The following is a 26889-nucleotide window of genomic DNA, read 5'->3' on the forward strand; positions in this document are numbered from 1 at the left end:
ACAAAATTATGTGCACGGGGAAAGGTAAAGGCAGTTAGCGCCAAGAATACTCCCAATGAGGCCAACACTATTATGTGCCTCCCCATAGCCATCACCCCCCCAGGGTTCTGCTAAGAAAACCCTGATTTTGTTCCAGAATCATGTAGGTAGTAACATGTCCAGGGAAAATGGATGCTTCGCTAAGGGATGAAAAGAAAGTCATCTAAACCAGGGTGAGTCAACTTTTTCTGTAAATGACCAAGAGTAAATATTTTAGGCTTTGGGGGCTATGTGGTTTCAGTCACAAGCACTCAACTCCACTGTTGTAACAGGAAAGAAATGATACACAATATGTAAGTGAGTGAATGTAACTGTGTTCCAATAAAACTTTATTTATGCACACTGAAAAAATACATCATTAGAATGCATTCACTTCATTGACTGAAGTGGTTATTGCACCAGCCCCTAGTGGGCAAGTGGGGAGTAAAAGATTTCCTCATCGAAAAATCTCGCCAAGTACCAGGCACTCTGCGAGGTGCTTTGTGTGCATTATTTCAGTTATTCCTCAGAACAATCCTGTGAGGACAGCATAATTGCCCCCCCTTACAAATAAGAACACTGAGGTTTGGAAAGGTTAGATATCTTGCCCAGAGTCTTAAAAAAAGAGCTGTTTCATTACAATGCCTGTGCTCTCTATCACTATAAGGGTGTGCCCAAACAGCATCATGACTGAGCAAGTGGATTCTGGAGTCAGACCGCCGGATTCACATCCCAGCTTCACCACTACACGATGCATAACCCTGGACAAGTCACTTAAACACTTGGTGCCTTGGTCCCCTCATTTCTAGAATGAGGACAATGATAGTGCCGACCTCACAGGAGCATCATGAGAAGTGAATGAGACAATACACGCGAAGTATTTAGAAGACCATCTAATGTATGAGAGGCACCCACTCATCTATCAGTATTGTTACTATACTGCTGTATCCCACCAGAAATCATGTAGAGACCTCTTTTACAGGAAAAACAATTCTATCTGATCACCAAAGGAGAGGATCAAACTTAAATATGGGCAATATGTACATGAACTCTGCCTTATTGCTCTTATATAGCTAAAAAAAAACAAAGAAAAGGTATGGTTTGAAAAAGTTAATGCAAATAAAATAACATTGAAATTAACAATATTAATTTTAAGTGATGATGACATTGGGAGACTGAAGCCAAACCACCACTCCCAATATAAATGCGTCCTGGCTACCATAGAGCAAATTCTTTTGAGTTCAAGCATGGTTGGATGACCACGTATGGTGTGGTGACTCAATTCATTCACTGCTTTTCTCTACTGGAACTATCAAAGAAGAATCAGCTATGTGTCTCCATGCACTTCACCTTCGTTTGTCATTAATGCTTAAGTGCACCTCAGCTCTTTTCTCATAGCACATGACAAAGTAACTCCATTGGTGCCAACACAGTCATGGACAAGATGCACTAAAAGCCCTGGATTTCAACACTATCTAACAGAACTTTCTGCAGTGATGGAAATGTACTATATCTGTGCTGTACAAAATAGTAGCCAATAGCCACGTGTAGCTATTGCCCACTTGAAATGTGGCTGAGACTGAGAAACTGAATTTAAATTTTTTTTCATATTAGTTACTTTATTTTAAATTTAAACAGTCACATGTGTCTAGTAGCTACCATGTTGGATAGCGCAGCTCTGCAATCTCATGGTAGTACTTGGTTATCAGGCTTTCATCTGTAAGATCTATAATGTATGTATGTATATATATCAGAAACCAAATAACAGACACACATATGTGTGTATAGACACACATAACTTTCAAATGTGTAGCAAGAACCTTCAGACCACTGGTATTCTCCCAATTTGAGGAATGCTATATTACGGTAGACTGTATCTTTCTATTGGGATGATTTCTTCAGTTCCAGCCTTGCACGCCAAGGCCTCTACTCCCCCAGAGCAGACCTAATAGTGGATTAAAGGCAGAGTAAGGAATCTAGGAACAACAACAATGCCATATTCTGAAATCATCAGGCCGTGCCAAGAGTTTGGGTGTTACATCTTAAGACGGACCTCAAAAAACTGAAGCTCATTGAGAGGAAGGTTGTCAAAAAGATAAAAGTAAGCCAAACCATGGCACACTGGAAGAGCCAAAAGGACTGGAGTCGTTTGGCTTGGAGAAGAGAAGCTGTGGTCCTGTGGGAAAATATTTGAAGGCCACAGTTATGTGAAAGAAGGACTGCTCTTGCTTCATTTGGCTTGACGTTAGAGAAGACAGAACATTGGCACAAGTAAAAATGATATCAACTGTAAGTCATATAAGAGACATGTGAATTAGATCTCAGCTAAAACAAGAAAGAAGGACTCCGAGCCACCATGTTGTCTGAGGGATAAAGAAGCACAGTGCACCGCACACAGCATTGCATCCACCTCTTTCCCAACCTCACTTCACGTTTTTAAGAAAGATGTATTATTTAAAAGGACAAAGTGAACAAGGAAAAGGGCCACAGAAATGAGAGATGTTAACCAAATTTTGGAAGCTGGAAAGAAGTTGAAGAAGACTTGGTACAGTAGAGTGAGAAATCCTAAGCCTGAGGCCTGTTTGTTTCATAGAATCTCAGAAAGGAGCAGAAATGTGAATCGTGCAGAAGATCCTGGCAGGCAGTGGTGCAAGATGGAGCTGAAGATGGGGGATAGGTGGAAACCCTTTAAAGGCTGCAGTTGGAGCTTTTGGAGCTACTGTCTCCATTCAGCCAAGATACCACTGAACCAAGCCGCCAGCAGAAGACTAGAGATCTGCTCTCCAGAAAAGGTGACCTTGAGAAGATCCACGCTCAGGGACCCTCAGTGGAGGGTGGAGATAAGTCATCATACTGAAAGGTGGGAGATTAAGTTAAAGTCCACATATTGAATGGGGAGACTTCCACTGGCTCCAGTCCCCTTCCCTCACTTCATTTCCGGAATAATTGTTTCTCCCATGGCTGGGAATTATTGGACTCCTTTCTGAGGAAACTGGTCAGCCCAAGAGAAAAAGCCAACAGACGCAGCCATTTGGGGAACCCCATGGAAATGGCTGGGTTCCTGCCTCCTGGCCCTGAAGTGAGTCCCACTAATCTATGAGCCTATCTCAGGCACTTTTCCCAATCGTCATTTTAGGGTCTCTTTCCAAAATATAAACAGATAACCAAGAATCGCCAAGCACTTGAAGAAAAGTTCTAACCTAAAAGACGGAAAACAAAATAACAAGGAAAAAAAACTGAAAGAAAACAAAGACAACAGAGAACATATGGGGAACAGGAGAAAACTAAATAACAATGATAGCAATAATTATTAACTTCAGAGACACAAAAGGCAGCATCACATCCATATTACCTCCATGAAAAAGACCTGAGTGCTATAAAAATTCAGAGAACATTCAGAGAAGAAAAAAATTGGGAAATTTAAAAATTCATAAGAGAAATAAAAACAACAACAAATAGGTTGGAAATAAAGTTAAAGAAATCCCATAGAAAATAGATCAAAAGGAGAGCTAGAGGGGCCAGCCCAGAGGCATAGTGGTTAAGTTCACATGCTCTGCTTCAGCGGCCCAGGGTTCACAGGTTCAGATCCCAAGTGCAGACCTACACATTGCTCATCAAGCCATGCTGTGGCGGCATCCCACATACAAAGTAGAGAAAGATGGGCACAGATGTTAGCTCAGGGCCAATCTTCCTCAAGGAAAAAGAGGAAGATTGGCAACAGATGTTAGCTCAGGGCCAATCTTCTTCACCAAAAAAAAAGGAGAGTTAGAAAATGTTAAGAAAAAGATGAATAAATTAAAGTTTCAGTCCTGAGGTTCAATGTCCAAATAACAGGAGTTACAGAAAGAGAAACAAAGGGATCACAGGGGAGGAAGTCATGAAAGAAACAGTACAAGAAAACAACTCAGAACTGAAATGCTGTTTTCAGATTGAACAGGCTGTTTTGACGCCCGTAAAATGAATGAAAAGAAGATCCCCACCAAAGCACGTAATAAAGAAATTTCAGAACACGGGTGACTTAGAGAGATGCAGAAACCTTCCAGAGAGAAAAAGGAGGCCACATGCAGTGGATCAGGGCACACAAAGATATGTGACTATTCATCGTAACACTGAAAGATACAAGACAATGAAACAATGTCTTTAAAATGGAGAGAAAACAAATTTGAACATAAAATTCCAAAACGAATCAAACTATCATTCAGACGTGAGGCTATAATAAAGACCTTTTCAGACAAGCAAATACTTAAAAATTTATCTTCCATGCACCCTTTATCAAGAGGTTATATTTTACCCAAAAGAAATTGGGGGGGAGGTCTGGTGGGGGGGTGCTTACTCCAAGGAGGGGAAATTAAGCAAGAAAGACAAAGACAAAGGAGCTTGGGAACAGTGGACTCCATTGAAGTCTGCGTGAAGGAAGGAGAATTCCCAGGGTGAGTACAGAAAGAAGTAGTGATGCTGAAGTGTAGGCCTGGAGAGCAAGCAGTTCAAACCACAGCAGGATGGCAGAGAGCTACAAGAAGGTTGTCCCTGAGGGACAGCAAACATACAGGTGGGAATATCTGGTTGCTAAAGAGTTTGAAAAGAGATTGCAGTTCTCTCAGAGATTTGAGGGCGAATAGATACACAGAAAACCAAGCTTATTAATAAATGAGGCAATTATTAATTCTAGACAATAATAAAAATTTGTTCAAAAATGCAAAGGTAATCACAATACATTCAATAGCTCCAATGTGAGTAATACTCACATGCCAATAATTATGTAAATGCAAAATTAATCAAACTGAGAGTTATAATGTAATTGGGAGAATAGGGGGAGAGCGGAGGGTATGTGTATGGGAGAGGAGGTGAAACAAATTCTCATCTTTATTAGTAGGAAGCCAAAAAATAATCGCAAGATTTAAAAATCAAGAAGAGCAGTACACAAATCTATTTGAGATATATTGAAGAGAAACAGCTAAATTATATGCATTTATTACTTTGAACACACATCTAACATATATATACACACACAGATACATAGGTAGAGGGAGAGAGGTGATGGATAGATAGATAAGATAGGAGAGAGATAAGAACGATAGGAGATGGTGGTGATAGGAGAGAGAGAAGACAGGAGGTAGACTAGATACATAGATAGATGATGGATAGATGGATAGCTGATAGCTGGATGGGTAGGTAGATGACGGATAAGATAGAGAGAGATAAGACAGGAGATAGATTAGAGAGAGAGAGATGACAGATAGGCAGGCTCTTGGGAGGTAGGAAGTTCCCTGGAGCTGGGAACTTCTTCAAGCACAGAATATATAACCACCTTTCAGAGTTTTCAAGCATTAGATTCTAGTTATAATGGAACCAGTCGCCAAGACTCCCTCTAAGCTCTATGATTCCGTAAGTAGCCATTGGAGTTTAGATGGAGAGGGTCATTAACAGCCCCTGAATCAAGTCCCAAGAGTGGGGTGAGGGTTGGGGTGCATCCCGTCCCATGAGGAGTAGCACACAGGCTTCCTTCCCCCTTACCGTAGTAGCCCTCCAGGGCTGGAGAGAGAAGGGAAGGAAAGGATGGTAACAGAGGAGGACCCAGGCTTAGCTTTGCTTCCTGCCTCTTTGAGGAAGTCAGAGAAGGTCCGACTGACCTCTGATGCGAAGGTGTGCATGGGGATTTACACCAGATGGTGTTCTAACCCTTCCCGTCAGTGCTCACTAGTTCATCGCATCCTCTGGCGAGAGGCAAACATCAAGAAATATTATCAATCTAAGAATTTTTCATACTCAAAGACTGACCCTGCCTCACAGATTTGAGAGATGCATCTTTTCCTTTCTTTCTAATAATCCCAAAGGTTCTCTGAATTCACATGTGGATCTTTAAAATGTAAACAGCAACATGTAATTAATTTAAAAACAAGAGATGTTGTTATTTGGAAAAAGTCAGTTTAAAATCCAAAGGGGAAGAGAATTTCTCCACAAGTCTTTGTAGTAATGACCACACAGTTATTGGTTTTTTCCAGTGCTGCAGGCTTTAAGAAGCTTTGGGTGTCCAACCAAAGATAGACATCTGAAAAACAAGTGGAAAATCTAAGTCCAGCAAAGCCTACTCAAATTTCAGTCAGTATTTCAAAACACCAACAGATGACGTCCACTCAAGAGAAAGTAGAAACTACCCATTTGAACTGCCCCCACCAACACACAGATTACCGGCTCCTCAACCCCACCGCCCAGCCCCTCCTACCCCCCAGGGACAAGACACCCACACCTTGTTGCCGTGGAAATTGTGCTTTTAAGGTTTTCCTCTGAGATGTCTTTGTTGATGGAAAGGTGGAGACCTCTAGTGTCCCAAAATTGTACTTCCTCCGAGAATCAATTATACCGTTGGTGTTTATGAGGGTGAATTTATCAAGAGGAAAACGGAGCCTACTAGCTGGATTTGGTCCTAAAATGGCCGAACCCCAGAGTGGAATAAAAATAAGAATCTTTTGTATTTAGTGCCCATTATAGGTGTGGTCAACCATATCGAGAATCCAAATTGCCTTATCATGGTGAATGTTTGACTCCCCGAGAAAGCATTATTTGCTAAGCAGCCTATAAACAGATCCAGTCCTTTTTCAAAAGAGAAAAACGTTAGGCAATTCTCAACAATGGAGCTCCACTCATACCATGACCCCACGAATCCCAGAATAACACATGGAACAAACGGCCCCTGGATCCTCAGCATGAAGGGAATTTTATGGATGGCAGTAACCAAGCTTGACCCCAGGTTTCCAGTGTGATTTGTTACCTCTCCTTTACCACGAGCTTGTCCTCATGCCTTCACCTTCTTGATCTAAATTAGAGAGTTCTTACCCCGGGGTTCGTGCATGAGCCGAAATTTCCTGCAAATTTTGACTATGTGTGTATATATGTGTTTTCCTGGGTTTAAGATTTTCTCTTTATCACTGGTTTTAAGAAATTTGATGATATGTCTTCGTGTAGCTTTCTTCATGTTTCTTGTGCTTGGGATTCATTGAACTTATTGCATCTGTGGGTCTACAGTTTTCATCGTATTTGGAAAATTGGGGGGCCATTATTTCTTCCAACAATTTTTCTGTCTCCTCCCTTCCTTTGGGAACTCAAATTGCATATATAGTTGGCCATTTAAAGTTATCCCAGGGGCCGGCCCGGTGGCGCAGCTGTTAAGTTCACACGTTCTGCTTCAGTGGCCCAGGGTTGGCCGATTCGGATGCTGGGTGCAGACACGGCACCACTTGACAAGCCATGCTGTGGCAGGCATCCCACATATAAAGTAGAGGAAAATGGGCACAGATGTTAGCTCAGGGCCAGTCTTCCTCAGCAAAAAGAGGAGGATTGGCAGCAGATGTTAGGTCAGGGCTAATCTTCCTCAAAAAAAAACTATCCCATAGTTCACCGATGTCCTCTTGTTATTTATTTATTTACTTATTTATTTTTTTGGTCATTTTTCTCTCAGAGTTTTATCTTAGATGGTTTGTATTGCTACATCTTCAGGTTTACAAGTATTTTCTTCTGCCATTAACCCCAATTGGTGTATTGTCCATCTCAGACATTGTACTTTCCACCTCTAGAAGTTTAATTTGTTTTTTTAAACACCTTCCATGTCTGTACTTAACACATTCAGTATTTCTTCTAGCTTGTCAAACTGCTGAAATGCAGTTATGATCATACATTTAACGTCTTTGCCTATTAATTTTATTATTATCTAAGTCATTTCTGAATCAGCTTTAATTAATTGATTTTTTTTCTCCTCCTTAAAGGATTTATTTTCCTGTTTCTTTGTCTGCCTGGAATTTTTTTTATTGAAGTCAGACATTGCGAAGTTTTCTCTGCTGGGCACTAGATATTTTTTTTAAAGAACTTTATTTTTTTTAGAGCAGTTTTAGGTTCTTAGCAAACCTGAGAGAAAAGTACAGAGCCTTGCCGTATATATGGCCTGCCCCTGCATATGCATCACCTCCCCCACTATCAGCATCCCCGACCAGAGTGGTATGTTTGTTGCAATTAATGAATCCACCCTGACACATCATGATCACCCAAAGTCTATAGTTCACATTAGGGTTCACCTTTGGTGTTGTACATTCTGTGGGTTTGGTCAAATGTATAATTACATGTATCCATCATCATATTGTACAGAGTATTTTCATGCCCTAAGAATCCTCTGTGGACACTAGATATTTTTGTACTCCTAAAAATATTTTTGACCTTTATTCTATGATGTTGTAAAGTTACTTGAAAACTGTTTGATCCTTTCAGATCTTGCTTTAAGCCCTGATAGACAAGACTAGAACAATGTTTAGTCTAAGGCTAGCTTTTCCGCACTGATGAGGCGAGATTCTTGTTCATACTTCAGGCACTTTTAGGTATGAGGTTTCACACTCTGGCTGTTGGAAACAGACAGTCTCTTGGGCTCTTCGGGAGCTCTGGGCATCATTCTCTCTAGTCCTTTTTGGTGGTTTCTCCCCAGCCGTGGGCAGTTTCCTCATGTGCTCTCGATGAACAGTACTCAACTGAATACATGAGTGGGATCCTCTGCAGATCTCAGGAGTTCTCTCTCTGTGCTACCCTCTCCTCTCTGATACACCGTCCTGTGAAGTCTACCTGCCTTGGATTCTCTGGACTCCCAGTTCCATCTACTCAACTCAGGGAAACTGCCAGAGTCTGCTTGGGTTCCCCCTCCACTCACCACGACCTTGAAGCTTTCTCCAGGTGGTAAGCTGGTACAATCCTGAGGCTTCCCATCTCTTAGGGATCACTGTCCTTTCTTATCTGATGTCCAATGTCTTGAGAGCTATTATTTCATTTATCTTGTTGGGTTGTAGTTGTTTCAGGCAGGAAGGTAAATCTAGTCCCTGTTCCTCCATTTTAGCCAGAAGTGGAATGCTCAAACATCTTTAATATATTTTCACTCAGATATTTAATTCAGCGCTTCCTAATCTTGTGTGTGTGTGATAATTTTTGATCTTCCCATGTCTGTACCTACCTGAGGATTAAAAATATTAGGTTGAAGAGATAGCTTGTTGCAGAAGGGCCTGAGGAATACAGGGTAGTTCATTTTCTTATTTGTGACACTGATAGGACTTTTTAATATTTATAGTTCATGTTTTTGTTTGTTTTTAAAAGTAAGCCTGGGGCTGGCCCCATGGCTGAGTGGCTAAGTTCGCACACTCCACTTCTGCAGTCCAGGGTTTCGCTGGTTCAGATCCTGGGTGCAGACATGGCACGACTCGTCAGGCCATGCTGAGGTGGTGTCCCACATAGCACAACCAGAAGGACCTACAACTGGAACATATACATATACAACTATGTATTGGGGGCTTTGGGGAGAAGAAGAAGATAAATAAATAAATAAATAAATAAATAAATAAAAGTAAGCCTAACCTTTTTAGAGTTGTTGAAACACATAGAAAATTACAATCTTTTTACAGAAATCTAGGGTACATGAGCAATTATGCTCATGAATGATTGTAGGAGACAGCAAAAACCTAGGCATTCTGACAATACCAGTTGTGCCAGCTGCCCTAACTGCTGAAGGGATCAATAACTCAAGCCACTTGTAACTGACATACTCTACCAGTATGCAGAAGCACATTAGTCAGGAAGCACTGATCTAATCAATTAAGAATTGCTTGGGGCTGGCCCCATTGCCGAGTGGTTAAGTTCACACACTCCACTTCAGCAGCCCAGGGTTTCGCTGGTTTGGATCCTGGGTGCGGACATGGTGCTGCTCATCAGGCCATGTTGAGGCAGCGTCCCACATGCCACAACTAGAAGAACCCACAACTAAAGTATACAACTATGTACTGGGAGGATGGGGGAGAAAAAGCAATAAAAAAAAAAAGAAGATTGGCAACAGTTGTTAGCTCAGGTGCCAATCTTAAAAAAAAAAAAATTTCTTTAATATATGGTGTGAGGTAGGGATCTAACCTTATTGATTTTTCAAATGGATAACCAAGCAACTCAATACTGCTCACTGAATGGATAATTTGTCCTTTCCTCACTGATTTAAAATTCTATCTTTGTCGTGTATAATGTTTACTATATCAATCTTTGAATATTCTCTGTTATGATCTATTGAGCTATTTATTCTTTCACCAAGAATCAACTGTTTTGATTACTATCATTTTATAACATGCTTTGCAAGACAATGGCTCTTTTTCAAAAACTTCTTGTCTGCTCTTGAACAATTACTATTACAAATAAACTTTAAAATTGGCTTAAATTTCACTTTTAAAACTCCCACTTGATATTTTTACTGGGATTGCATTGAATTTATAAACAGATTTGAGGATAATGAATTTCTTTTACACCTTAAAGTGAATTCCAAGATAACTAAACTCTCCTTTGCTTAAATATGGCTTCCTAGATTCTTCTCACCATAAATTTATCACATTTAAAAGCCTCTCCTCAACATCCAGCTATTGCCTTGGTTCATAGGCTGATTTTGCCAGTTACAAACTGAATAAACTTGAGGAAGGTACTGAGACGTCACGCATCATTGTAGGTGTTTATTTAAAGGAGTTAATAGCTTTAAAGTATTTAGAAGCACGTCTTGCCCTACTAAACAAATACATGTTAGCTGTTATCATCAGCATTACCACTATATAAACCTTCTGTTTTTATCTTTTTGAGCGATGTTGAGAAATGGCCACCAGGTGACAGTGACAAGCTGCCATATCATAAGGTAAATTATGTGCTAGACCAGAGGTCAGCACACTTTGTCTGTAAAGGACTGGATAGTAAATGTTTTAGGCTCTGCAGGCCACACAGTCTTGGTTGCAACTGCTCAACTCTGCTGTAGGAAAGCAGTCATAGTCAATATGGAAACAAATGAGTGTTCCAACATAATTTTGTTTACAAAATAGAATCTCGTCTAAGGACTTGAATTTGCCAATCCTTAGACAAAATCGGGAAGTCAGTTATATTTGTTTATGATGTCCCTCTATGGTCTTATAATGATCCCCTTTGTCTTTTCTGCAGTAACTTAGTGCCATAGGAATTTGTCTCATCCTAGGGAAAATAGCATTGGACTCTTTTGGAGATTTCTCACATCAGAGCGATGTTTCTGCAATAACTGCTGGCAATGGCAAGTTTTCCCATTCCAGGAGAATGAGGAAAAGAATAATCATGGCTAACACTTGCTGAGTGTTTGCTGTGTGCTTTACATGCATTCATTCATTTAATCTTCATAACATAACGATCCCCCCTTAACTAATGAGGAATTGAAGTACAGAAAAGCTAAGTAACTAGACCAAGGTTACATCACGATTAGAGAATTGAGTTGGGCTATGAACTCCAGACTCCTCTCTCATTATAAGCAAGAGGCTAAGATAATTACTCACCGCCTAAAAACCTTTGGCTTTTCTGTAAAACCCAAAGACCAAAGCACTCACTCCCTCTAATAAGTCTGCACCGTTTCTCAACAGGAATTACTGGCATTTGGGGAAGAACCATTATTTGCTGGGTGGAACTGCTTAACCCCTGTAAGACATTCTGCCCCCCTGACCGTAAAGCGCTAACTGCCAGTAATGCCCACTACCACCACCCCCGGGGCCATTTAAAAAGCCAAAACTGCCCCTATGCATTTCTGAACACCACTGCTACTGAAAGTCCTGGGTCGTGAAGCTGTTTGGAGTCAACGTTGGCAGCTATTGACCTAGAAATAAGGCTCCACCCTCTGTCCTAGATTTCCTCCAAGACGGCAGCAGGCTTTGAAGGAAAGGTATTTTCTTGTCAGCCTCACTCAGCCAGTATGATGAGGATTCCCAAACAGAAAACCAGCTGTGAAATCTGGCTCTTGAAATTCCAACCTAGGAGCTTTGTTCATTTACTTAAGGATTCACAACACTTTAAAAGCGCCTATCCTGCCAAAGCGGTAACACATCAAACAGTCCCCAAAACATCCCTTAATAAGAACAAATTGCAAATCACCTCAAAATCGACCAATCAATTAATGGAAACGTTTATTGAGGAGTGAGTACCTAAAAAGTGGTGAAGGGGTGGTTTGTGCTCTGTGCCCACAAGCTTTGCCCACATACTTAATGAGCTACCGCCAGACTTCTAACGGAGGGCGTTCCAAAGTTAAACCAGGTCCCTTAAATTTTGTGTTTGTCATGGCTTCAGCCAGCTTTTTAACACATTTCACCAAAGGCATAATGAACTAACCTTTCTACATTATAAGACTTGTAATTTTGCTGTTGGCGTAATTGCATGAACAAAGAAACTTCATCTTGGTTTGCTACCTTAATCCTAGCTATTTTTCCCCTTCCATGAAAATGATAGCTTTTCCATATATCAACAATCTTCCTATAATATATTCTCTGTGCTACAAAACTGGAGATACCCTTCTGTAGGTTTACTCACTTTAACGTAAATGGAGGAAAATATATGACTGTTATCCAAACTGCAGTGCCCGAAAAGTTCTTTCAGGAATAGCTAAAATGGCATTTCAACTAAAAATTACAGAAAGCATATGTAAAATGAAAGAGAAATAAAGGCTCCAACTTTGGGAATGGGGGAAGGCCAGTGTTAAGTCCCGTATTATGAGGTTATGCGAGGAAGCAAACATCTGGATTTAATTCTTTCTTCCATAAATCCTCTTTAAGCCAACTCGGATTGGATGGTGAGAAATGTCCTTGGTCACATAAAACCTTTAAACTAAATTTCCTTCTACCCCTCTCGATTAATGTGACGATGAAAACCACAATGAAATACCATGACACATCCACCAGATGGACAAAACTTGAGTTGGACAAGGAAGTGAACCTGCAAGAACTCACCCACTGCTGCTGAAAGTGTAAATTAGAACAACTGCTTTCGAAAACAGTTTGGCACTGACCAGTAAAGTTAAACCTGAAAACACCCTACAACTCAGCCATTCCCTTTCTGGAGAAATTCTTGTTCAAGTTATTAACTAGAAGGCAGTATAAGAATATGTATAACAACATTATTCATAACAGCAAAAACCTGTAAACAACCCCAATGCCCACCAACATTTGAATGGATAAATAGTAACACCTAAAGAATTAGCAGGTCTAGGTGTTAAGCATCAACAGCTTTAACATCTCCAAAAGATAGACAATCAGATTTTGTTTTGTGAAAGAACAGAACACTGTCGATGAAGTAGTCTTGCCAAAAAAAAAATCAATCAATCCAATCTGAATCTAGTCAAACCTGTATATCCAAGTACTAACACATAGGGAATAGAGAACACAGAATAATATGTCAAAGTACAGTTCGGGTATGTAGTCAGCAAGATCCCAAATGGGCAGTTTTATAAGACAAAGGTTTTCTTCAATAAATAAATTGCGAAGAAAAAGTGGGGAGAAATAAAACTATAGATTTAAGAAGACTTAAAAGACATCAGTTAACCATAGTGCGTGGACCTTATCTGGATTCTGATTCAAAAAAAAGCTGAAAAATACAAACAAAAATGACACGAGCCATTGAAAATTTGAACCCTGAAGAGCTGAAGGTATTAAGAATTATTGTTAATCTTCTTGGTATGATACTGGTATTGTAGTTATGTTTTTTAAGAAATTCTTTGGAGGAATTTAGAAATACATATACAATATTTTATGTATTTAGACATATGGTGCAATGACATGATATATGAGATTTGCTTCAAAACAATGCTGGTGAGAATGGGTCAGGTGGGGACATGGATGAAACAAGATTGGCCATGAGCTGGTAATTGTTGAACCTACAGGATGGGTACGTGGAGATTCCTTATACTATTTTATATATTTGTGCATTGTTGGGATTCTCCATGTAATAAAAAGTTGTTTAAAATAGACAAGTATGTATAATATATTCATTAAATGAAATATAAATACAATAGTTAAAATTAACGATGTACTGTTCATGCATCAAGATGTTTGAATCACAAAGACATAAAGTTGAATGAAAGAACTGAGTCACAGGTGAATATATACACTTCAATTCCATATATGTAAAGGTTATAAACAAAAGAAAAAAGAAGCAAAACATTGATTAAAAAAATAAAGGAAAGGAAAGAAATTAAAACAAAATTCATATAGTGTCACTGCTAGAGAGGGACTCAGAGGATTCCTGAGGTAGAGTTATATTCTACTTATTGGCCTTTTTGGTGACTATATGGATATGTATTTTATTATTTTTCCTTAATCTGCACATGTGCCTTTTCCTATAGTCTTTGTTATGCATACTATATTTTTAAGAATTTTTAAAGAAACCAAAATATGTTACCATCAACACAACACCAATGCTAGGAACCTTATAACATCCTATGTTCGTTAGGAACCAGATGTGTAGTTTGCCAAATTTAAATAAGGCCACCTAAAGATTAGCATGCTTAGTGGTTTTTTTCAATGTTTTACAATTCATATCCTATTCAGAATCCTCAGGGAACAATTCGCTACAGAAAACAGAGTCCTACTGATTCCTGAGAGTTAATTATTCAAGTACCAGGTGGCGTTAGAATTGTTTTTGATAGAAATGCAGTCCCCTGAATGAAAGAAAGTTCAGTTTGTCTTACTGACTCCGGGGAAGCATCAGAGCAAAGGTATTTCCAAGGGAATCATAAGGTATGTCTACACTGAGGATCAAGGACTGTAAGGCTACCACCTCCAACAGTAGTTCTCAAATTTATTTAACAAACAGAAGAAGAAAAAGAAATTCATGTTTATGTGTGAAGTTCTGATTACTAATTCATCCAACAAAAATGTCGTGAGTGTGATGGCACAGATTGGCCATCTCTTCTCCAATATCCTTTTTCCTCTTATTCCTGAACACACAATTAGGCTAGATTTCACAGCTCCCCTTGCAGTCAGATGACGCATGCGCCTAAGTTCTAGCCAACAAAATGTGGGAGAAGATCATGCAAGCTACTTGCAGGCCTGGCCCACAAAAACCTCTATAGCACTTCTCCACTTGCTCTTTTTTCTATCTACCAAAGGGTATTTACATCTAGAGATACTATGGAAGCCACATGTTGAGTATGGCAGTGCCTCTATCAACCTGGTTCCTTGGAGAACGTGGAGCAGAATCCTCCATCCTCCCAACTGTCCATCAAGAACATCCATTTTGAACTTAACAGGAGTAAAAAATGAAGTTCTATTGTATTGGTGTTAGGAGTCCAGAGTTCTCTCGCGTTGACTGACTAATACATGAGCCCATATTGAGGCATTATGCTAGGGACACACCTTAAACAAAACAGACATTGGTTCCTGTCCTCATGGAGCTTACAGTCTGGTAAAGTAAACAGCCGAATGTATAGTCAGTGCTCATGTTCAGTGCTTTGTAAACAAAGAAGGAGGAGGAGGAGGAGGGGAGGAGAAGCAAGAGGGATTATGAGAAAGAACAGCAAGAGGAAAAGATTTTTAGATAGGCGGTCAGGGAAAGTTTCTCCAAGGAAGTGACATTTAAACTGAGACTTGATGAACAAGTAGGCATTCATTAGATCGAAAAAAGAAGGGAAGAGCTTATCCAGCAGAAGAAATAGTGCATTTGAAAGTACTGAAGTAGGAAAGAGGTTGGTACATTGAAGAATCTGGAAGAAGGCCAGTGGGGCTGGAGCTTGAGTTAGAGATGTAGCTAGGGCATATCATGTAGAGGTTGTAGGCGATATTAAGCTAATATTGTTTCTCATTGCAGTGGGAAGCTCCTGAAAGTTTTAAACGTGGGAGTAACATGATCAGATTTGCGTATATAATAAGAGATCACTCCATGTGATAGATGGAGAACAGTTTTGAGGGGAGAGGAAAACCAGACAGGAAGCCGCTACAAGCATCAGACAAGAGGGGAGGCAACTGTAGAGGCAGAGAAAAAGAAAAAAATCCAGATTGTATTTTAGAGATAGAATCCACAGATTTTGCTTACAGATGACATGTGAAGGCAGAAAAGAGAGGTGTCAAGAACAATCCCCAAGTTTCTGGCATGAGCAACTGTTTGGGTGGTCTTAACGAGGGAAGAAAGAAGACTGGGGAGAAAAGGAAGATGACCAGGTGGTGATGGTAACAGATAGTTAGCTTATGCTCCTGGAGATCAAAGGTTTGGGGAGGGAATTTAAAAATTGGGAGTCTTAGCATATGGAAACTGTTTAAAGCCATCAGGAAGGATAACATCACCCACAGAGAAAGCGTTAGAGAGAAGAGGACCCAAGACTGAACGCAGGGTGACTGAATTTGGAGATCAAGAAAATGGAGAAGGACCCCCAGAGAAGAAGGACAAAAGCCAGGAGCATGCGGTATCGCCAAGATTAAAAGAACAGGACACTCCATGGAGCAGGCTGTGGTCAACCTTGCCACATGCTGCTGAGAGATCTAGGAAGATGAGAACTAAAATGTGACAATTAGATTTGGCACCTTTGAGAGGATCGGAGACTGGCAAGAGCAGTTTTCATGGTGTGATGGAACTGGAAACAAAATTGGACCAGGTAGAAGAATAAATAGAGACGCAGGAGAATAAAACTTACAGGGACAGAAGCTTCAGGATGCTTGATGTTTTTTCTCTTTGTTTTATAAAAATGAAATCATTATACACACTTTAATGCGTGTATTTCTCACTCAACAGTTTCTCCCTGAAATCCTTCCAAGTCATGGTAAATTTCTAATTCACTCATTTTAATGGCTGCATCATATTCTATGGTAAGTATTCATAATTTTGCCAACCATTTCTCCATTACATGGCCATTGTTTGTTTCCAGTTGGCGGCTGCTACTGACCATGTAGTAATAAATAGCCTTGTATATTTGCTTTTATTTCCATGAGATATATTTAGCAGAGGTAGTGCCAGGTTTAATGTCTCTTGCCACTTTGCAATTCCAACAATGATGATTGAGAACTTTCTCCCTCACGTTTCCACAAGCAACATAGTTCTTTTTAATTTTGCCAGTCTGATGGGTATAAAGTGACATGTCATTGCTGCTGGTACAATTTGCATTTCCCTAATCGTGTGTAAACTGCAACATCTTCATACATCTCTTGCCCATTTAGATTTGATTGCCTATGACATTTTCTATTCATATCATTTGTCCATTTTTCTACAGGTCACATTATCTGGTCTGTTTTGTTTTAGTCAATTTATGAGAAGCTTTTGTTTATGCTTTCTTTTGCCAAGCAAAAGTTTTAATTTTTTGCATTAAAGATGTCTCTTTTTCTTTTATAAGTTCTAGGTTTCCAGTTTTGGTTGGAAAAACTGTAATAAATGTATATTCATTTATAGGTCTAGTTAGGATGATATGAGTATGGGAAAAATGTGAGATACATATTTAATTGTTAACACAGGGAATGAGGGGTCCTGATATGAAGAGGAAAAGGATAGTCAAGAAAAAAATTAAACTTCTACATTAAGGAACAAACATGTATATGACCACTTGGACACATCCATACATATTTTATTCTTATATGTATATAAGTATATATATAAATATATATGTATAGAAGTACAAGTTCAGGCAATGTGCTTGTCAGGCAGTTTCTATCAAAACTAGAATAGAACTCAGATTTTCAGGACGTGACGTATTTTTGTCCCATCACTGGTGATGTTAACTCTGATCAGTTGGTTAAGTGGGTGATCTGCCAGCTTTCTCTGCTATAAATTTTCTTTCCTTTCTCCTTTATTTATTAGATTTATCTGAGCGTTTTTTGATGCATTCATTTATATCAGTATGTACTTCCTGGATTCTTATTTTATTTTATAGATTATAATCTTTTACTATAACTATTTATACTGATGCTCAAACTGCCCCAGACTTGGTCAGGGGGAGCTCCTTTAAGCTGGCTTCTGTTTTCTTCTGACATGTCCCCATCATTCTTTGAGCACTTCCTTACTTCCTGGTAAACGGGATGTTCCAGGCTCCTCATATACTCTCCCTGCTCTAGACCAGGAACCAGCCATTTCTCCAAAGAGCCCTGGTTCCTATTAGTGGAAAATGGCACTTGGAATCCAAGATCTAGGAACTGTGTACGCCTGTACATTGTTACTGGGGTGTCATTGTTTTTAGAATTTCTCAGAGGACAGACATAGGAAATATGTAATTTAAGTGAAAGTATGTGCAAATATATATTTCACTATCTTCCTATCTGTGTATTTATGTCTACATCTGCATATCAAAAACCATAAGCTTATAATGACGCCTCCCATTCTAGCCCAACACCGTAGCATTCATTCTGTCCGTCCTCCTTTCCAAATGTGTAATCACCTTCTCCAAAAGTGAAAAACATCATTCCTGTTATCCACAATATATTTACTTATATCTGCCATTCTAGAATACAGAGAAAGTGGTTTTATCTTGCCTCTGTGATATAAAGACTACTATGAGTAATTCATTACTTATTTAGAGTTCTCAATATTTTTAGCCTGAGAGCATATAGATCAAGCAACTGATTTTTTTATTTCATTTTCCAACTGTTTGGTACAAGCACATTTGAAATATAATTGATTTTTTGCATTAACTTTGTATACTGCTACTTTGCTTAATTTACATATTAGATCTGATATCTTTTGGTAGATTTTTAGGGTTTCCTGTCTAAACAACATGTTATGTGCTGATGAAAAAAATTGTACTTCTTTCTTTACGATCTTTGTGCCTTTAATTGTTTTCTCTTGCTTCATTGCACACTGGCTAGAGCCACGCAATACTATGATGTTGACTAGAAATGGTGAGCACAAATGTTCTTTTCTTGTTCCCAATTTTACTGTGAAAAAGATGAATGTTTCACCGTAAAGTATGATGTTAGCAATAGAAGTTTTGTAGCTGCCTTTTGTCAGGATGAAGAATTTTCCTCCTATTCCTGGTTTATGAGATTTTTTCATAAATTGGATTTTAATTATGCCCCACACTTTTACCGCCTCTACTAATGAGATGAGTGTACACTTTTCCTCCCCTTTTTTCTGTTACTGTGGTGACTGACACTGATTGGTTTTCAAATTTTAAACTAAGCTTGAACTCCTTGAATCAACCCCACTGGTCATGATGGATTCTCTTGTTATATATGGCGGGATCTATTTTTATAAATTCTGGTGCAAGATGATGATGGCTCCTTATGTTCTTTCTCCCCTCCAGCCCTGTGTTTCAGTTTCCTGTGGCTGCAGTAACAAATTTCCACAAACTGGTTGGCTTAAAACAACAGAGATTTATTCTCTCGTGGTTCTGGAGGCCAAAAGTCTACAAATGGCACCACTGGGCCAAAGTCAAGATGTCAGCAGGTCTGCGCTCCCTCTAGGGGCTCCAGGAAAGAACTCACTCCTTGCCTCTCCCAGTTGCTTAGCTGCCAGCATTCCTTGGCTTGTGGCTGCATCACTCCAATCTCTTCCTCTATGACCGTGTTGCTTTCTCCTCTTCTGTATGTGTCAACCTCCCTCTGCCTCCCTCTTATAAGGATACACGTGATTGCTTCAGGACCCACCTGCACAATCCATCTCAAGATCCTTAAGTTAGTCTCATCTGCAAAGACCCGTTTTCTGCCATGTAAGGTCACAGTTCCAGGGATGAGGATCTGGTTATCTTTTGGGGGCCACCTTTCAGCCTGCCACACCTACTTTAATGTTGTGGGGTTTTTAGTGTTCTAAAGACATCGTTCTATTGTCTTCTAGCTTACAATGTTTCAGATGAGAAGTCAGCTGTAATCATTATTGTTTTCCCCCTGTACATAATCTGCTTTCGTTTTTGTTTTTTTCTGGCTGCATTTAAGACTTTATCTTTGGCTTTCAGCAATTTTACCTGTGCCTTCGTATGATTTTATTTGTATTTATCCTTCTTGGGATTTGTGGAATTTCTTCAATCTGTAATTCGATATTTTTCACCATGTTGGGAAACTGTTGTGGTCAGTATTTCTTCAATTACTGTGTGCCTCATTTGGATGTGGTTTCCTCATTTTAATGCTATTACCATGAAAGTTTGATTGCATGGGCAGTAGAATGGGCAAGGACTCCTTATATGTTCTTGTTTACTTTCATTTTTGTGGCTTGAAGTAAATACGTCATTCCATCCTCCTGTCTATTTTCTGTCATTGTTTTAAACAGTTCCACAGTTTCTAGTGTCAGCATATGGGTGCCTTTCCTTATTCCCATGCAATAGATTCTCCCATCTGAATCCCCCCTCTGTTCAATATCTCTGATGCAATGCCCATGTCAAATACATGCTACAAACATTATCCACTACCTTATAACTCACCTTTTAAATTTGTCTTGTCTCTTTTGTTTAGGAAAATCTTTAATTTTAATGTAGTCAAATTTACCAGTCTTTTTCCTTTATGGCTGAGGATACAAGGATATGCTCCTGTATTTTCTTTTGACTTCAAAATGTTTATCCAACTGAAATTTACTTTGTGTGACATAAGTAGTAATATAATTTTATTCATTTTCTTCTATTTGGACAACCAGTTGAACTGGCACCATTTATCGAATGGAAGATCCTTTCCCTACAGCTTTATAATGCCATTCCATCCTTCACCAGCTTTCCATACATGCACAGGTCTGTCCTAGCTCTTAACTTTGTTCTTTTCTCTCTCTCTCTCTTTGAACCAATAGCACACTTTTATAAATGTGGCTTGATGTCTAATCTCACAAATATTATCCCTTGTCCAATCTTGGTTTTTTTCCTTTTTTTTTTTTTTTGAGGAAGATTAGCCTTGAGCTAACTACTGCCAGTCCTCCTCTTTTTTGCTGAGGAAGCCTGGCCCTGAGCTAACATCCGAGCCCATCTTCCTCTACGTTATATGTGGGACACCTACCACAGCATGGCGTGCCAAGCGGTGCCATGTCTGCACCCGGGATCCGAACCGGCGAACCCCAGGCCGCCGAGACACAGAATGTGCAAACTTAACCACTGCGCCACTGGGCCGGCCCCTGTCTTGTTTTTTTATTAAAAATATTTCTTGATATTCTTGACCTCATATATGCATATGCATTTTGGGATAAATTTGTCAAATATTATTTTTAAAAACATCCTACAGTGTTACTGTAATGGAATTTATGGATTATGTGGAAAGAAATACCATCTTTATGAGTCTCTCCATCCACAATCATGGCATCGTTGTTTTATTTGTTGAGGTCTTATTTTTTGTCCATCAATAACATTTTATACTTTTTCCATAAAGATACCCTACAGCTTTGGTTAAATTTATTACTAGGTACCGTTCATTTACTATAAATGGTGTCTTTTCTTCCTCATACATTTTATAAATGGTAATTGCTAACCTATAGAAAAGCTATTGATATTTATACATTGAGCTTGGGTCCAGAAATATTACTAAAATTTCCTATTAGTTCAAACAGCTTTTCTGTAGTTTTCTTGGATTTTCTATGTAGGTAATCAAAGTATCTCAAAATAATGACGTTTGTCTCCTTTGCTTTTTCTAATTCTTATAAGTTTTTCTTCTTTTCCTTGATTTTTAGCATAGGCCAGCACCTCTGGAACAATATTGAGTAATGGTAATGATAAAGCCTTTTTATTTCTAAATTTAAAGGAAATTCTTTTAAAGTTTCATCATCAAATATGATGTTTGCTGTAGGTTTTTATTGGATTAAGGAAATTCCCTTCTACTCTGGTTTGCTAAAAACTTTTTGTTTTGGTTTGGTTTATCATGAATGCTGAATTTCAACAAAAACTTTCTTTGCATTCATTATGTTGATCAAATGGGTTTTCCCCTTTAATCTGTAAGTGAGGAACACAACATTGACGAATTTTTCTGAAGTGGAGCCATCCTCACATTTCTGGATAAATGTGGACTGTACATTTTAATACAATGCAAAACTTGATTTGCTGATTTTTTCGTTTCTAACTTCATCAATAAGATTATTGTGTAAATTTCTCTTCTCATATTTTGTACATCTTGTTTTAAGACAATGTTATACTAGTCTCAGAAAATGAGTTGGGTATCATTTGCTGTCTTTCTAGTCTCTGAAAAAAACTTGATAAGATAAGGATTGCATGTTCCTTGAAGGCCAAGAAACCATCTAGACATTTGTCTAATAGTTAAATTCATTAATGATTATTGATGAATACAGAATTATTATTCATTAATTTTATTAATTTTTATTTTTCTCAGAAATGTTTTATTTAAGCTTTGTTTTTAAAGCCACAGGTATGAAATTTTTCAAAGCATATGAAACTCTGCTCCTTCAGGATATTTGGGACTGAAAGTACTCCATGCAAGAGAGAGGGCTGGAGCCTGGTACCCTGTTTGGAACTAAAGTTTGACTGAGGTTTCTCAGCTCAAGAAAATAACCTATAACTATGGAACCAGCTATCCTCTAGGGAACATTATTTTCCCGTGATGCAGGATGCTCTGACGGATGACTGAAGGATGGACACACGCATGGGAAAGTTCTTTGCCACTGGGGAAAGTGTTTTGTGCCACCTACCCATCCCACCATCACTTCTTTCTGCTTTCACTGCTGCCTCTGCTAATGTCCACTCTTATTTTTCTATTTTGTTACCCCATTTTCTTTTATTTTTTCCTCTTTCACTCTCAAGCTTATGATCTTTCTAGTGCAAAGACTGACCTTCCAGAGTACAGGCCATCAGGAGCACACTACATTCCTCCTGAACAGTGAGCCAGCTCATCCCAGTATATTGGGTATAAATTCAGATATTGACTATTTTCCCAATCTATCACTTTTTTCTAGATTCTTAGACACTTCCTCCATATTGAAAAAAAAAAAAAAAAAAACGGAGGAGGGTCTTTGGGGTTTTGTTTCTTTATTTCTCTCTTTTTTATCTTTCTTTGTCTCGAGGGAAAAGATGTAGAATGCTTGGAAATGAAAGGAACATGGAGAGGTGAGGATAACGGTATTAGGTTAGTTCAGTTAAAAATCTGAAATATCCAGAAGGCTTTTGGAGAGCCAAAATTTAAAAGCTTATTGTTTGGTTTTGTAATGTTGAAGGTTTGTACATTTTATTGATCAGCTTAGACAAAGTAATCTTATTTATTAAAGAAAGACTAATTTGTTACAAAGAAGTGGATACTATTTGGGGCCTGGCCCCGTGGCCTAGTGGTTAAGTTCAGCACGCTCCACTTTGGTGACCCAGGTTTGGATCCCAGGCGCGGACCTACACTACTTGTCAGCAGCCATGCTATGGCAGCAACTCATACACAAAACAGAGGAAGATTGGCAACAGAGTTAGCTCAGGGCAAATCTTCCTGAGCAAAAAAAAAAATAGAAGTGGATACTATTTGGTTTTCCAAATTTATTGTCCTTCATAAATCTATCCAGAGAGACTAGACAACTTCTTTGCCATTGAGTGAGTTACTTGGTGGCTCCAACTTATTTTAGAACTGGAATCACGGGAACGCCAGAAGGTGCTCTTGGGCATGTGTGCAGAAAACAATTTCTTGTAGCACATTGAAACTAAGTCCCAGATCAAAATTTCAAAGGGGATGTAAATTGGCCCTGATTTATCATCCTAATCTAGCCATGCTTGTGAGCTTCCCCAAACTCCTTTCCTTAGTTCTTTTCTTGCCTATCTACATCACACACATTTATACACTGGCACAGGGACACACATAGAGGCACAAAGTCCTACCCATTAACCTAGCCTCTGAATCATTTCTAGGGCTAGGAAACCTAGATGCCTGGGCAGGGCTGGGTCTGACCTAGAGACAGCTGAACTGGCTTTACTCAGCAGTCCTCACACCCACAAATCCCTGAGTCTACGGATAATCTGGAAGCTGCCATGATGGCCATCAGGTGAGTAGTCAAAGAAAAGCGTACTAGATGCAAAACGTAGGGAACAAAGAGGAAAGGATGAGGGGTAGCTGGTACTGTAGTTAGAAAGAGACCACCTAGAAAGGTCATTCACCGAGGCATCCAGGAACTCACGTTACACCCCACAAGGGACCAGCCAACTCCCAGGGTCTAGCCTTCAGTAGATTTCAGAGCAAAGAAGATTACCAGGGACAAAGAGGGGCATTTCATAGTGATAAAGGAATCAATTCATTAAAAGGACTCAATCATTCTAAACATTGAAGTAGTGGATTATAATTATATATATGAGCTTCAAAATGTATAAAGCAAAATCTATGGGGCTTCAAGGAGAAAGACAAATCCTCAATTTTCATCGGAAACTTCAACACATTGCTGGAAGGTTGTGAAATTGGAGTTTCTAGTGATCAGGAGCCCTAGACTCCATATGCAGTAGGAAACAGTGAGCCCAAAACACAAAGCAGAGTTGAGAAAATGAGCCTTAAAAACAGTGCTTGGGTCCTGGATGGAGTTACATCTGAATATCCTCTCCTGACCTTCCCAGTTAGGAAAACTAATAAATTTCTCTTTCATTCAAGTTAGTTTGAGTTGGATTTTGGTCAATGACAAATGGATGATTCATCAGTAGTGTAACATGCAAAGTTCATTATCTTCCGCTGTGCCTGTCCACCTCATCCTGCAGCACAATTCTTCTGTGTTCCTGCCCCCTCCACTTCATATTTCACACACACACACACACACAAACACTCAAAAAAACTTCATTCACGTAGCTCTCCAAACATCCCAGATGCTTTGTGCTTTCTTACTTCCAGGCCCTGTGCCATGGTCTGAATGTTTGTTCCCTCCCAAAATTCATATGTTGAATCCTAACCCCCAGTGTGATGGTGTTAGGAGGTGGGGGCTTTGGGAGGTGAATTAAGTCATGAGGGTAGAGACCTCATGAATGGGATGAGTCTCCTTATAAAAGCAGCCCAGAAAAGAGCCCACATGCCATCTGCCACGTGAGGTTTCAGCAAAAAGACCATGATCTTGGACTTCTCAGCCTCCAGAATGGTGACAAATAAATGCCTGTTGTTTATGAGCCATCCAGTCTGTAGTATTCCTGTTACAGCAGCCCAAACGGATGAAGGCACCACAACACAAGCTGCTGCCTGGAAACTTTGCTACACACTTGAACTTCTACTCCTCCTTCCGATTTCTGCTGAGGTATCACCTCATCCACATGCCTTTTATGCCCCCACTTAGTCCCTTCATGCATATCCACCTCCCCTTGCGCTGTGTGCACACCCTCACCACTGCATTCAAAGTTACTTTCTTACTTGTCTGTAAGCTCAGCCAGCAATGGAATTTTCTCTCACTTCTCTTGTATCTCCAGTCCATTACAGAATGCCTGATACAATGTAGGCACTAAGGGAATATTTATGGAATGAATGGTTGGATGGATGCATTATTATATCCTTTAGAGTGATCTATTTGAACTTACAACTCTTTTTGGACTTGTGAAATCAAGAAAATGGTGCCTATGGTTTTTCAACTTAGCTCATTTATCTTCTCAAAGGGCTTTTACCAAGGAAATAAAAGTTACGCTATTTTTTTTTAAAGATTTTATTTTTTTTCTTTTTCTCCCCAAAGCCCCCTGGTACATAGTCGTAAATTCTTCGTTGTGGGTCCTTCTGGTTGTGGCATGTGGGACGCTGCCTCAGCGTGGTTTGATGAGCAGTGCTGTGTCCGCGCCCAGGATTTGAACCAATGAAACACTGGGCAGCCTGCAGCGGAGCGTGCGAACTTAACCACTTGACCACAGGGCCAGCCCCAAAAGTTACACTATTTTGCGTGTTCAATGTGTATTAGTTCACTTCAACTTTATGATTGTCATCTCATCAAAACAATTATTCCAGTTTCTTGTTCATTCCGCTTTTTAATTGCATCAGGATTTTACATGTTAATTATGTAATTAACTGTGATTAAATCATCAAGCCTAAAATGAATGTCTCCCCACTCACATGAGACTTCTTAATTAATCTTGTACGAAGTCAACCAACCATTTGCATGTTGTAGTTGAAAAGTGCCGTTAAAAAGTGGCTAGAACTCTAGTTTCTCACCTGCCTTAGCAGCGATGCAGGAATAGCCATTCTAATAATGATGCATGAATTCCTTAGTGCCTCACAGAGTTGGCCTTCAGGATGAACATATCACCATTAGACCTGCACAGAGATATATATTAGTGTCACAGTATCTGCATTAGCCAGGTTTCTCCAGAGAAACAGACCCAATCGGACATATACAGATATATAGAAAGAGATTATTATGAAGGATTGACTCACGAGATTGTGGAAGCTGAGAAGTTCCAGGATCCGCCATGTGCAAGAGACCCAGTGGTGTAGTTTCAGTCCAAGCTTGAAGCCCTGAGGACCAGAGGAGCTGATGGCATAAGCACTAGTCCAAGTCCAAAGGTCCAAGAACAAGGAGTGCGGATGTCCCAGGGCAGGAGAAGATGGACAGCCCAGCTCAAGCAGAGAGAGTGCAAACTCGCCCTTCCTCTGCCTGTGGAGTGGATGATGCCGCCTACAATGCTGAGGGAGATCTTCTTCACTCAGTTTACCAATTCAAACGCTCAGCAGACCAATAGTTTATTGGATATATAAGAGAAATGGAAAAATTATCTTTCAATGCTTGACCAATCATTTTAAACATGTAGGGGGAAATAGCAATATGGACGGAGAAAACATAAGCAAATGAAACACGAAACAATTATTAACTGGAGGAAAATCCCAAACAAGAAGTTGTTTGAATAACTGGGCTAAACTGTAAATGATATTTGCATAGTCAGAGGAACGTAAACACTGATGGTTGATTTTGAAAAACTGGGATATGACTTTACTGAGGGGACAAGGGAGGAGGGGGCGTGGTGACACAAAAGAGCTAAATTTCTAACTATCAATAAGAGAAAGTCCATAAAGATTGTCAAATATTGGTAAATTAAGAAACGGCAATGTTAGCACATAGTTTACAATGGAAGTTAGAAATAGTTAACATTTATTGAGTGTTCATTACATGCTAGACTCTGTACTAAGAGCTTTACTCATTTGATCCTCACAAAAATCCTATGAAATTATTGAAATTATGAAATCCTGTAAAGTTATTCTCACCTTAGAGACAAGAAAACTGAAGCACGGCCGGAGA

General features: G+C 39.4%; 1 long non-coding RNA gene across 1 annotated transcript; it reads right to left on the reverse strand.

Moving 5' to 3' along the window:
* Positions 1–5902: 5902 nt before the first annotated feature.
* On the reverse strand, positions 5903–26883 carry LOC138921368 (uncharacterized). The gene is made up of 3 exons (XR_011433883.1): positions 26031–26883; positions 25809–25910; positions 5903–6067 (listed from the first exon to the last, which is right to left on the reverse strand). It is a non-coding gene; the product is annotated as an uncharacterized lncRNA (long non-coding RNA).
* Between the last annotated feature and the right edge of the window lie 6 nt (positions 26884–26889).

Source organism: Equus caballus, chromosome 29, assembly GCF_041296265.1.
Source record: "Equus caballus isolate H_3958 breed thoroughbred chromosome 29, TB-T2T, whole genome shotgun sequence".
NCBI classification, from domain to species: Eukaryota; Metazoa; Chordata; class Mammalia; order Perissodactyla; family Equidae; genus Equus; species Equus caballus.